This window comes from Micromys minutus (genome assembly GCF_963924665.1).
Source record: "Micromys minutus genome assembly, chromosome: 6".
Lineage (NCBI taxonomy): Eukaryota > Metazoa > Chordata > Mammalia > Rodentia > Muridae > Micromys > Micromys minutus.
Window position 1 is genome coordinate 31,952,940 of NC_137975.1, and position 13,784 is coordinate 31,966,723.

Genomic DNA, 13,784 nt, shown 5'->3' on the forward strand with positions numbered 1-13,784 from the left:
GACTGGGTTACCTCACTCAGAATGATATTCTCTAGATGCATCAATTTTCCTAGAAATTTCATGAAGTCATTGTTTCTAATAGCTGAGTAGTACTCCATTGTGTAAATATACCACAAATTTTGTATCTATTCATTGACTGAAGGACATCTGGGTTCTTTCTAGCTTCCAGCTATTATAAATAGGGCAGCAATGAACATTGTGGTGCATGTGTCCTTACTGTATGTTGGAGCATCTTTGGGGGTATATGCCCAGAAGTGGAATAACTGGGTATTCAGGTACGACTGTGTCCAATTTTCTGAGGAATCTCCAGACTGATTTCCAGAGTGGTTGTATCAGCTAACAACCCTCCAACAGTAGAGGAGTGTTCCTCATTCCCCAGATCCTAGCCAGCATGTGCTGTCATTTGAGTTTTTGATATTAGCCATTCTGGTTGGAGTGAGGTGGAATTTCAGGGTTATTTTATTTGCATTTCCCTGATGACTAGGGATGTTGAGGACTTTCTTAGATGTTTCTCAGCCATTCGATATTCCTCAATTGAGAATTTTTTCTTTAACTCTCTACCCCATTTTACATAGAATTTTTTGATTCTCTGGCATCTAACTTTTTGAGTATTTTGTATATATTGGATATTAGACCTCTATCAGATATGGGGTTGATAACGATCTTTTCTCAATCTGTTGGCTGCCATTTTGTTTTCTTAACAGTGTCCTTAGCCTTACAAAAATGTTGCAATTTCATTAAGGCCTATATCTCGATCCTTGGTTGTCTTAGTCAGGGTTTGTATTCCTGCACAAAAACCATAACTAAGAAGCAAATTGGGGAGGAACGGGTTTATTTAGCTGAAAATTCCATATCCCTGTTCATCACCAGAGGAAGTCAGGACTGGAAATCAAGCAGGCAGGTCAGGAAGCAGGACCTGATGCATACATCACTTACTGGCTTGCTTACCCTGTCTTTGCTCAGCTTTCTCTCTTATAAAGCCCAGTTCTACAAACCCAGAGATGGCACTACCCACAATGGGCTGGGTCCTCCACCCTTGATCAATACTGGAGAAAATGCCTTACGGCTAGATTTGATGGAGGCATTTCCTCAGCTGGGGCTCCTTTCTCTGTGATAACTCCACCTTGTGTCAAGTTGACATAAAACCCACAAGTACACTTGGTCTTAGACCACAAGCCATTGATATTCTGTTCAGGAAATTTTCCCCTGTGGCTATGTGTTCTAAGGTTTTCCTTACTTTCTCTTCTAATAGTTTCAATGTACCTGGTTTAATGTGGAAATCTTTAATCCACTTGCACTTGAACTTTGTACGGGGCAATAAGAAATGGTATATTTTCATTTTTTCTGAATGGTGAGTGCCAGTTGAGCCAACACCCATTTGTTGAAGAAACTATTATTTTTCTATTGAATGTTTTCAGGTCCATTGTCAAAAATCAAGAGACCATATGTGTGAGGGTTCATTTCTGGATCTTCTTCTCTGTTTCATTGATCAACATGCCTATCTCTGTACCAGTGCCATGCGATTTTTAACACAATCGCCTTGTGATATAGCTGGAGGTCAAGGATGGTGATTCCCACAGATGCTTTCTTGTTGTTGAGGATGGATTTCAATAGTCTAGGTTTTTTTGTTATTCCAGAAGAATTTGCAAATTGTTCTTCCCAACTCTAATAAGAATTGAGTTGGAATTTTGATGGGGATTGCATTGAATCTGTAGATTGCTTTTGGTAAGATCATCATTTTTACAATGTTAATCCTTTCAATCCATGAGCATGGAGATCTTTCCATCTTCTGAGATCTTCTTCAACTTTCTTCTTCAGAGATTTGAAGTTCTTGTCAGATAAATCCTTCACTTGCTTAGTTAGAGTCACACCAAAGTATTTCATATTGTTTGTGACTATTGTCAAATGTATCTTTTACCTAATGTTTATACTTTGAGTAGAGAAAGGCTACTGATTTTATGAGTTAATTTTATATCCAGCCACTTTGCTGAAGTTGTTTATCAGCTGTAAAGGTTCTCTGTTGGAATTTTTGGGGTCACTTAAGTATACTATCATGTTGTCTGCAAATAATGATATATTTACTTATTCCTTTCCAATTTGTATTCATTTGATTTCTTTTTGGTGTCTTATTGCTTCATCCAGGACTTCCAGTACTATGTTGAATAGGTAGGGGAAGACTGATCAGACTTGTCTAATCCCTGATTTTTGTAGTGTTGCTTTAAATTTATCACTGTTAAGTTTGTTGGCTATTGCTTTGCTGTACATTGTTTAATTATGTTTAGTTATGGGCCTTTGAATTCTGTTCTTTCCAAGTCTTTTAACATAAAGGGGTGTTGAATTTTGTCAAATGCTTTCTCAGCATCTAGTGAGATGACCTTGTGGTTTTTTTCTTTGATTTTGTTTGATAGTAAATTACACTGATGAATTTCCTTATATTAAACCATCCCTGCATCTGAGGGATGAAGCCTACTTGATAATGGTGAATGATTGTTTTGGTGTGTTCTTGATTTTAGTTTGCTAGAATTTTGTTGAGTAATTTTCTTCAGTGTTCATAATGGTGATTGTTCTGAAGTTCTCCTTTTTTGTAGTGTCTTTGTGTGGTTTAGGAATGAGGGTTATTGTGGCTTCAAAAAATGCTTTGGGTAGTGTTCCATCTGACTCTATTTGTGGAACTGTTTGGAGAGTATTGGTGTTAGATTGTCAATAGAATTCACTACTGGACCCATAAGGTCCTGAGCCTTTTTTGGATGGGAGGCTTTTGATCACTGCTTCTATTTCTGTAGGTGTTATGGGATTATTTAAATGGTTTACCTGGTTCTGGTTTAACTTTAGTATCTGATATCTGTCTAGGAAATCATCCATTTGTTCCAGATTTTCCAGTTTTTTTGAGTATAGGCTTTTGTAGTAGGATCTGATAATTTCTTGAATTTCCTTAGATTCAGTTTTATGTCTCTACTTTCATTTCTGATTTGGTTAATCTTAGTACTCTCTCTTTGCCCTCTAGTTAGTCTGGCTAAGGGTTTATCAATCTTGTTAATTTTCTCAAACAACCACATCTTGGTTTTGTTGACTCTTTAAATTATTTTTTTTCTATTTGGTTCTGCTATGAATTTATTTCTTGCCATCTACTCCTCTTGGGTGTATCTGCTTCTTTTTGTTCTAGAACTTTCAACTCTGCTATCAAGTTGCTAGTGTATGCTCTCTCCAGTTTCTTTTTGGAGGCACTTAGAGCTATTATTTTTTTCTCTTAGTACTGCTTTCATTGCATCCCATAGGTTTGGGTATGTTGTGCTTTCATTTTCATTAAATTATAGAAAATCCTTAATTTCTTCCCATATTTCTTCTTTGACAATGCTATTGTTAAGTAAAGCATTGTTCAGCTTACATGTGTATATGGGCTTTTGGTTGTCTTTGTTGTTATTAAAGTCCAGCCTTTGTAAGTGGTGATCTAATAGGATGCATGGGTTATTTCAATCTTCATACATATAGGCTTGTTTTGTGAATGACTATATGGTCAGTTTTGGAGAAGTTGCTGTTAGGTGATATGCAGAAGGTGTATTCATTTATTTTAGTGTAAATGTTCTGCAGATGTCTATTAATTCCAATTCATGTATAACCTCTGATAGTTTCACTATGTCCTTGTTCAGTTTCTGCTTTCATGATCTGTCTGTTGATGAACGTTGGTGTTGAAGTCTCCCACTATTATTCTGTGTTATGCAATGTATGTTCTGAGTTTTAGTAGGGTTTCTCATAGGACTATTGATGCTCTTTTATTTGGAGCATATATGTTAATGATTGAGAATTTCTCCTGATAAATTTTCCCTGTAATGAGTAAAACGTGTCCTTCCTTACCTTTTTTGATAACTTTTGTTTGGAAATCTACTTTATTTGATATTAGAATGGCTATTCCAGCTTGTTTCTTTGGACCGTTTGCTTAGAAGTTTTTTTTTTTTTTTTTTTTTTCCAGCCTTTTACTCTGAGATAGTGTCTGTCTTTGTCTCTGAGATGAGTTTCCTGTATGCAGCAAAATGCTGGATTCTGGTTATGTATTCAGTCCGATAGTTTATGTCTCTTTATTGGGGAATTGAGTTCATTTATGTTAAAAAGATATCATGGAATAGTGGTTGTTTCCTGCTGTTTTTGCGTTTAGAGGTACAATTATGTTTTTGTGTCTTTCTTCTTTTGCTTTTCTTGCTTAGTTATTTTCTTGCTTTTTCTAGGATGTAGTTTCCCTTCTTGTGTTGCTTTTCCCATTTATTATTCTTTGTAGGGCTGGATTTTATTTCAGATATTGTGTTAATTTAGTTTAGTCCTGGAATATCTTGGTCTGTCCATCTATGATGATTGAGAGTTTTGCTGGGTATAGCAGCCTGAGCTGACATTGGTCTTCTCTTAGTGTCTGCATGATGTCTGCCCAGGCTCTACTAACTTTCATTGTCTCTTTTGAGAAGTCCGATATGATTATGATTGTTCTGCCTTTATATGTTACATGATCTTTTTCTCTTACTGCTTTTAGTATTCTTTCTTCGTTTTGAACACTTGGCGTTTTGACAACTGTGTGTCAGGAGGAATTTCTTTCCTGGTCCACTCTATTAGGATTTCTGTAGGCTTCTTTTACACTTGTGGTCATCTCATTAAGGGCAGGTAAGTTTTCTTCCAGGATTTTGTTGAAGATATTTACTGTACCTCTTAGTTGATATTCTTTGCCCTCTTCTATTCCTATTATCCTTAGGTTTGGTCTTCTCATTGTTTCCTGGATCTCCTGGACATTTTGGATTAGGAGTTTTTGGTTTTTGCATCTTCTCTGGATATTTTTGTCCATATTTTCAATGTTGTCTTTGGCCCTTGAGATTCTCTCTTCCATCTCTTTTAGATTGTTGGAGATGCTTGCATCTGTGACTCCTGATTTTTTTTTTTTTTTTATGTTTTCCATCTCCAGGGTTGTCCCTTTTTTGTGTTTTCTTGTTTCTGTTTCCAATTACTTTATCTCTTTGGTTGTGTTTTCCTGTAGCTCTTTGGGTTCTTTGAGTGATTTTTGTGTTTCTTCTTTAAAAGATTCTATTTGTTTATGATTGTCCTAAAGCATTTGTTTAAGGGAGTTATTCACACTCTTCTTGAAGATCTCCATCATCATCTTGAGGTATGATTTCAAGTCTGAGTCTTCTTTTTCTGGAGGGTTTGGCTATCCACTGCTCTCTCTTGTGGAGTAGATGGGTTCTGAGTTTTCCAGGTTGTCTTGGTTTCCACTTCTTAAGTTCTTTTGTTTTCCTCTTGCTAATTTGTTGTCTGTAATTATATGTGGTCTAGTTGTCAGTTACTGTCACCTGTCTCTCTCATGTATCTGAGAGCCTGTGGGCTCAGGAAGAAAATTGCTTCTGAGTGTTTAGATTTTGTGGGCAAGCAGTGAGTTCTGGTGTCAGGTACTCAGTTGTCATTGTGGCCTCATGTCAGGGAAGTCTTGTGAGGCTGTTCTGCAAGCTCAGCCCTTTGCCCACTCATCCTGAATTATAGTAGTGTGGATCTGGCTCTTTCTCCAGGCCATGATGATACCTTTCCCAGTGAGTTCAGCACTCTCTGCTCACTGAGACCTCATGGTGCTCCCTACCTGGGCCTTTGTGTCAGGTTCACCTCTGGTCTAGGTGTATAAGCGCCTGTGGTGCTGATATTTTAGAACCACCTTCCCCAGACAGATCATGATTCTCTCTGACACAGTCAGGGGCACCACTTCCAAGCATTCTCTGTGCTCTGGGTACTCACTGTACAACCTCACTAGGTCTTTGCCCCAGGTTACCTGCTGGTCTAGGTGGAGGAGCTCCTTGGTGCCAGGTCTGCCAGCAAAGCCTTTTAGGACAGTCAGATCTTGATACATCCTTACTGTGGACAGGAAAGGATCGTTTGCCACAAGCACTGCCTTTAAGCCCTGTCTTTGTTCTGGGTGCTCATGCTGCTGCCTCCCCAGGTCTGGCCCAAGTGTCAGAGTGCCTGGGTGTCTGGTCTGGGAGCACTGCCTTTTGTAGCAGATCTGGGTATTCCATTACTGTGGGCCTGAAATGAACCTTTGCCACAAGCACCACCACCAAGTGCTCCCTCTGTTCTGGGTACTCACTGCACAACCTCTCTAGGTCTGTGCCCCAGGTTACCTGCTGGTCTAGGTAGCAGAACACCTGGGCGTCTGGTCTGGGAGCACAGCCTTTCTGGGAAGATCTGAATAGTCTCTTACTGTGGAGACTGGAAATAAACTTTTGACATAAGCACCGCCTCCAAGTACTGTCTGTGTTCTGGGTTCTCATGCCACAGCCTCCCCAGGCCTATGCCTCAGGTTATCTGCTAAACCAAGTGGCAGAGCATCTGGGCGTCTGGTCCACAAGCACAGCCTTTCCTGGCAGATCAATTATTTTCTATTGTGTCCTCTATACATGAGATTTTTCTATATCTTGTACTCTGTTTGTGAAACTTGTGCATGTAGTTCTAGTTTACATACCTTGTTTTTATCTCTAGAATTTTCTTAGTTTATGTTTTATTTTCTGCTTCTATGTCCATTGTTACGTTTTAGAAGAGTTTTATTTATTTCCTCCACTTGTTTGATTGTATTTTCTGGTATTTAAGAAACTTTATTCATTTCTTTTTAAAAGGCCTCTATCATCTTAATTAGATTAAACTTAAAGTCATTTTCTCAGAATTCAGCTTTGTTAGAATATGCAGGACTAGCTGTGGTAGGATCCTTGGGTTCTCTTGGTGCCATATATTCTGACAGTTGTTGACTATGTCCTCTAGCTATCTGGTTTTGATGTTGTTGTTGGTCTACTTGTTTATTTCTGAGTTTATCTTTGTTCAGTGAGTTTTTTTGAATGTTTCTCCTCCTCATCTTCCTGATCCTTGGTTTCTGTTTTCTATCTGTTCTTGCCTAATTGTTCCTAATTGTTCCTAATTGTCACTAGCAAGTCTTCACATCCAGTACAGTGTCTCTGATGAAGATTTTGTGACCTGTGTGCCCTCTGGAATTTTTCAGGTGAAAGTTGGAAAGTTGACTTTGTTTGATCTGGAATTCTTTGTGCCTGTGTGGTTTCCCAGATTTCTGGTAGAGTGGTGTGCCAGACAATAGATTACAGTGCACTGCTTTGGGTGTGCTTTAAGGGGAGCTGGTGCATATAGAGCTCAGAGCCTAGTATTACTTGGTGGTTCTTTCACCACCATGCTTCTGTGAAAGCAGACTGAGACTCAATCTGAAAAATGGTGCAAAGAAGATGGGATACAGTTTATGGCTGTTTACTATATTCCTGATTTGGAATTTGTGGAGGTATACCCAACTTAACATCACAAGTGTTAGGATTAAAGTCATAGATACCAATACTTGGTCTTCTGATAAAGTATTATCCTAATTAATCTAAAGTTTAATATGTTAATCTTTATGTTTAAAATAAAATACATTGTGAATTTATTAATTTTATAAAGATTTCTAGAAATCAAACTGTTTTCTACTCTACCATATTTGAATTTTTATTGATAAAACTTAGATGAATATATTACTGAATTGGAAATAGTCACTTACATAGACTCCATTTTGGATGATTCTCATAAGATGGAGGGACAGGCAGCCAAAATTAAAAAGGCTCTTTTCAACAATCCCATTGACATCAATTTGATCAATGAATCCCAAATAACATGAGAAAAATAAGTCATGATATTTCTGGCCTTCTCCCATACATACTATGGCCTGTGTTTCCTTCCCAACAGTACAATGAATGAACAAGTATAACATAGAAATAAAATACATAAAATTAAAACAATGTACATAAAACAAAGAAAACAATGTTATTTCATATGTTAATTTGATGTTTGTTGTGTCTGTGTGGGCTTAGTGAAAGCACAGTAATATTCATCCAGAAAAAAATGCTTACTATGAAATACAGACTTGGTGTTATCAAGTTTCCCAGAGAGGGCATAAGAATTCACCTGTGGACATAGGAAGGAAAGATAGCTGGGCACTATGAGAACTACTATTTGTATGACACAATTTTCTGTCCAAAGTTGACCACTTAATAATTTAATATATCATCTTTCTAAGAACTTATTCTACTGGTCTGTGAGCTCTCAGGCATTCAAGCCATGAGAGGTCTTTATAAATTACCTACCTAGGTTTTAAAACTGTATGCCTTATATTAGATCTCTTTCACTCGCCTTCATAATTTAACAGAACACCCTTTTTTCTGTTATCATTGTTCATTTTACCTTAGTTACATTAGAAAATCACATGGTTCATTTTCATACTTTGTTAAAGTACAACTGGTAACTATAAGTAAAAACATAAATAAACTGAATTGGTCTAGTATTTTTAAATTATTCATTAAAAAATCACGGGAAAATAATGTTAATAATTTTAATACAAATTGACTCTTTCAGGCTCAGTGAGATAAATATTTTGAATCTTACTTTTTCCTCAAATAGATATGTATTTTTAAATAATTTATTATTGAAATAAAATCTAAAAAGAATGAGCAATCAGTGTAGTAAAATATAGCTGTAATCAGTCCTACATGGTCTTATGAAACTAGAAAATTCATTACTGACAGTCAACCTATTCTCCAAAGCTCATGTAAATAATCATTACCTGCTTGGGTAAATAATCATTAATCTTTGAGTTCTTAATCAACATTTACCTGAGATCAAACACTTTTACCACAGGTACAGGCCTGGAAAAGAAAATTGACACTCTTGATTTACAAAATCATATTTTGTCAATTTCAACATTTAAACTTGTTTCTCCTAATTTCTATAACATGATGATATATGTATTACTTCTCAATAAACAACTACTTACAATTTAGTATGGTCTATAAATTAAAACAATGGAAAGTCTAATATGTTACTAATTGAAATGGCAAGTAAGGGAACATGGCAACAATCAAACCTCTATTCACCAAAGTGATAAAAAGTATGAAAAAATATATAGTGTAAACTTGTTCATATTATTTTCATACTACTTTTTTCTTCTTTTGTTTATTTTTAAATATATTTTTTACAATCCAGACATTATCTCCATCCCAGTCAACCTTCCCACTGTTCCATATCCCGTATCTCTTCCCTGTCCTTGTCCCCAAGAGGATGTTACATTCTCTACCCCACATGACCTCCCTATACCATGGGTCCCCAATTCTCTCCAGGGTTAGGTGCATCTTCTCTGACTGAGTCCACACCTAGTAATCCTCTGCTGTATATGTGTTGGGGACTTTATAGCAGATGGTATATGCTGCCTCGTCTGAAAGATACAAGGATCCAGGTTAGTTGATACTGCTGTTCTCCATATAAGTTCACCCTTCTCCTCAGCTTTTCCCAACTTTTCTCTAATTCAACCACAAGGGTCACCAGCTTTTGTCCATTAGTTTGCTGTAAATATCTGAATCTGGCTCTTTCAGGAGCTTGTTGGGTCATCATGATAGGCCCATGTTTGTAAGCACTCCATAGCATCAGTAATGGTTAGGCCTTGGGACATTGACCACCCAGAGCTGGATCCCACCTTGTTTCCTTTGATAGACCTCCTTTTCATCAAGATTTTCTTCATTTTTCTTTCTGCAGTTCTTTCAAGTGGGACAATTATGAGTCTGAATTTTTAACTTTGGGATGGCAACCTTATCCCTCCACTTGATGCCCTGCCTTTTTACTGAAAGTTCATTCTACAAGTTCTCCCTCTCCACTGTAGGACATTTCATCTAAGGACCATCTCTTTGAGTCCTGAGAGTCTCTCACCTCCAAAACATCTGGGACATTCTAGAGGTTTCTTCCACCTCCTACCTCCTGAAGCTGACTGTTTTTATTCTTTCTGCTGGAACTCAGGATTTCAGTCTTGCCCCTCCCCAAATATTTTATTTATAAAATAGATACACAGAAATTGTGATTAGTATGTGTGTAACAAAAATAGCAATTAATGTATTTGTTTAGTTTTTTGACTTTCTTTTACTTATTAAGATAATAATATATTTCCTTCTCTTTCCTCCATCCAACCTCTTCCATATAACCTAATGCTTTCTCTAAAATTCATATTGTCTATCCTCATTAATTGTTATTGAATGCATATATTTATGTGTTAATGCATATGTATTTATAAACAAAACATGCACAGTTTGTATCTTAATTTTATTTATGTTTTGGGGACTATTTGATATTATATAAAAAATTAGTGTGTTGTAACCTGGGGAAATGCTATTTATCCTGTTCCCAACATCCTCTAATGCCCACAGTTCTTTCTGTTAGATTGAAGCCTTATAAAAGTTTCTGTGTATCTTCTGGCTACACATTTGGTAGAACTGAGCTGAAAGTTTCTCCCTGAGTAGTAGCTTTTATGGCAACAGAAGTCACCATGCAAATTTCCAACAGAAGGAGTCAATGAAAAGCTCTACTGAGCTATAAAGCCAAGCAACCACATCAATGCCCAGTATGGCATGTCTACCTTTTGTGTGAAGTAGTGTTCTTTATATTTTTATAGGAACAAACTGCTCTCTAATTGGAACTAAGAGCACTCAACACGATGAAAGCATTGCTTTGTTTTGAAAGACCTAGCTAACTATTAAGTTTTAATAAACTCATAGATATTGGAAGATAATCTACACTCACTAATTTTCTAGACTATCACAACCCCTAACAACATTTACAACATTGATCTTTATATCCACAGGTAAATGGAATTTTTAACCCTCACAAAATTAACTAAACTTTGTAATACATGAAGACCACTGTCGATATCCACTATGAATCAAAATGTAGAGTTGTGGAGCTTATTCCCAGTAAATATATCTACAAAACACTTTTGAAACTAAAGACCAGAGAACCCTGAAGATGATGAGGCAGAAACATTAATAAAAATATAAACTACATTTTTAATTTAAAAAGACTTTTATTCAAACTTAAAGCAACTATGCTGAATTATATTTTGATTTGAAACAAAGGACAGAGTAATATAAAAGGAAAGTCAGGACAGAATTACAGAGCTAGAAAATTTATAAATTAAATAAGGATAGGTAATAGTTTATAAAAATATTCTACTGTTCCAAAATATTGTAAGTAATGAGAAATGAAAAGGTTGAAAATAACGCTATCTCCAATACCTATCTCAAATTTCATCAAATTAGGAATATGAATGAGGCAAGTGTCACTTGTTTAATATTTTACTGTTTGACTTATACAGTGTGCTTATACTGATCAGAGCTTTTGTGCATAATATGCATTTGAAATTTTTATGCTAATTTTTTTGTGTTTCATTAATCTCCAATATTTTCTCCCTAAATGCACACATAGTTTCTCTTAAGTCTAAAACAAACTTTAAAATTTTTAAATTTCACACAAAGCATTCATTTATGTCTAGAATTTACTGTAGTGATTTGCTTTTGGGAGGTAGTTGAGGAGTCCAGAGAACTTGGATTTCAATACGTTTTAAGTATGTAAAGACAGCAGCTGTCATCCACAAATTATGCAGTGATGCTAGCAAACAACAATTTCAATATCAGAACAAAAGCTTCCATTAATTTGCAAATTCCCCAAGTATACAAAACTATCCATGGGTGCCTTCCATCTGTTGCAAGAGGCTCCAGTATCTGTCATATACTAGATGAGCGCACACCATTCAAGTGCAATACAAACTTACAAATCAGCTGTCAAGATCCTTGAAAAAAATTCAGGAAAATAAATATTGAAAATAACTTGGATAAAAAAATCAGAATAAATGTTTACTGTATGGTACAACATTGTATTTAACTTATTAAAAAATCAGACATTATATATTATTAATATGGTCTTCTTTTAAACATATTTTATTGATTGAAAGGACATTTACCTGTGGGATTACTGTTTACTGGGGGAACAATACAATATACCAGTAGAAATACAAGAGATATGGTTAAGAGATATATACTAAGTTCAACACCTCCAAAATATTAATTTGGTATTAAAACAAGTGCTCGCTGGTCCTAAATACTAGTCTTAGGGATCTGGCTCTTTCTCCAGGCCAAAATGGACCCTTTTACAGTGAGTACAACACTCTCTGCTCACTGACAACTCACAGTGTGCTCTTCCCAGGCCTTTTTGTCAGGTTTATCTCTGGTCCAGGTATGAAAGCACCTGTGGAGCTGATATTCCACAACTGCCTTCCTAAGGCAGATCAGGATTCTTTCTGACACAGTCCAGGGCACCACCTCCAAGCAGTATATGTGTTTCTGTGTTGTTGTTTTGAGTCAGGGATTTTCTGTGTAACCCTGGTTGTCCTAGAATTTACTCTGTAAACCATTAGGTCTCAAATTCAAAGATCTACCTGTCTTGTCTCCGAAGTGCTGGGATTAAAGGCCCATGTCAACCTCCCTTGACTTTAGTGAATTACTCTTTAATTTAGTCCCAGGCATGATCTTGGTTATAAACAGAAGGTTCTGTGAAAAAAAAATCACAATAATGTTCTATAGCCAAGTCACTGGAGACCTTGTTTCCTTCTGAAACCTCATAAACCAGACTTCCACAGTGCTCCTTTCCTTCAGCACTCCATTTTGTGTGCCTACAGCAGAATGTTCCAGTAAGCTTTACTTTCACTATTCAATTGATTTTTCAGTCTAAAGTTGCAAAGTCTTCCAAATCTCTTTAAACAAGGGCAGCATCGCCATGAGAGTCTATCTGTACCAATCCTGTATTAGTTACTATTTTTTTTACTAGATAAAACATTATAACAAAAAGAACCCTATAATTGAAAAAGTTCATTTTGGCCTCTGGTACCAGAGGGATAGTCCATATCAAAGGGGAAAACATGGGAACAGGCAGTTAGAGCAGAAATCAGAAAGGCCAAATTTATTACTGCAGACAGGAAACAGAGAATGAAATGGACATGGTATAAAGTTTTAAAGTCTACACTCAGTGGTGTAATTCCTTTAAGAATACTGTGTGTTCTATCGCATTCCTTCATGTTGCCATGTCTGGGATGTAGTCTTTCAAATTTGTAAACCTACAAAGATCATTTGCACTCAAACTATCAGAATAAATAATACTTAATCACAGAAGTTGAGAGGAGAAGAAACAGCTCTAAAATTCATTCTCCCTGTTCTGTATGATATATTACTTATGATGAAATTATGCTTAGAGAAACCAACCTATGTGACAATCTTGTTCCAAATAGAAAAACGTTGAACTGAATATGTTAAGAGAAAGAGGCAAGTTCTTATGAAGCAGAATTATAGATAGAGAATAATGTGGAGGAACAGAACACCAGAGAGCTGTAGACTTGATGGACCACTCAAACCCTTAAGTGAGTACTCAAGTGTATAATAACAATATATACATAACAAAAATCACAGTAGAAAAGGATTTCTGGTTATGGGCTTAAAATGACAAAAATTAGGGAAGTCAGTTTACTGTTTAGTAAGCAGACTGATAGTGTTCTAGGCATCTGGTCTGAAGAATCAGATTAAAGACTTGTGTTTACAATTTCTCATATAGTGTGAGGCAGTGAACCTTGAGAACAAACATGGTAAGGTCGAGCTAAAGGCTAGAAGCCCCAGTGTCCCAGAAGAGATTGTAGAGACCCTAAAGAGACCCTGCAGCAGCATCGCCACAGACCTCATAGATTTGGAGGTATCAGTCACTTAAGCGCAATGCCCCAAACCCTTCCACATGTACACGAGGCATCCCCAGCATCTTAGACCAAGACAATAAGAAAAATGACATAACCACAGTCAAGTAGGCTCAAAACACAGTTCTCTGTGCTAATGAGGTACCTAGAGGTTCAGAGGTTGACCTTCCCAGACATTCCTCCCTGC